This window comes from Schistocerca gregaria, unplaced genomic scaffold, assembly GCF_023897955.1.
Source record: "Schistocerca gregaria isolate iqSchGreg1 unplaced genomic scaffold, iqSchGreg1.2 ptg000696l, whole genome shotgun sequence".
Taxonomy (NCBI): domain Eukaryota; kingdom Metazoa; phylum Arthropoda; class Insecta; order Orthoptera; family Acrididae; genus Schistocerca; species Schistocerca gregaria.
In genome coordinates, this window is record NW_026062075.1 from 243484 (window position 1) to 244237 (window position 754).

Consider the following 754-nt stretch of genomic DNA (forward strand, 5'->3'; position numbering starts at 1 on the left):
TATCCGTACCGTAGGTGCTGTGGTGTCACCGCCAGACACCACACTTGCTAGGTGGTAGCCTTTAAATCGGCCGCGGTCCGGTAGTATACGTCGGACCCGCGTGTCGCCACTATCAATGATTGCAGACCGAGCGCCGCCACACGGCAGGTCTAGAGAGACTTCCTAGCACTCGCTCCAGATGTACAGCCGACTTTGCTAGCGATGGTTGACTGACTTCTACGCTCTCATTTGCCGAGACGATAGTTAGCATAGCCTTCAGCTACGTTATTTGTTACGACCCAGCAAGGCGCCATTATCCGTATTATTGATATTGTGAATCATGTACTTTAAAGAGCGACGTTCTCCATTAATGGATTAAAGTTAAGTATTCCACCAGCTACGTCCGTTTTTCTCAATTCTAATTCCCTTGTCATGTTCCAGACCTCACGCGAGCCTGCGTGAGCTAAAACGCTAGCATTTCGGCCTCCTTTACTATCACGGTTGGCTCTCCTGCCAACCACAACAGGTGCAACTACAACGGAGGGATATCTGTTGAGAGGCCAGACAAACGTGTGGTTCCTGAAGAGTAGTTGCAGGGGCAACAGTCTGGATGATTGACTGATCTGGCCTTGTAACATTAACCAAAACGGCGTTGCTGTGCTGGTACTGCGAACGGCTGAAAGCAAAGGGAAATTGCAGCCGCAATTTTTCCCGAGGGCATGCAGCTTTACTGTATGGTTAAATGATGATGGCGTCCTCTTGGGAAAATATTCCG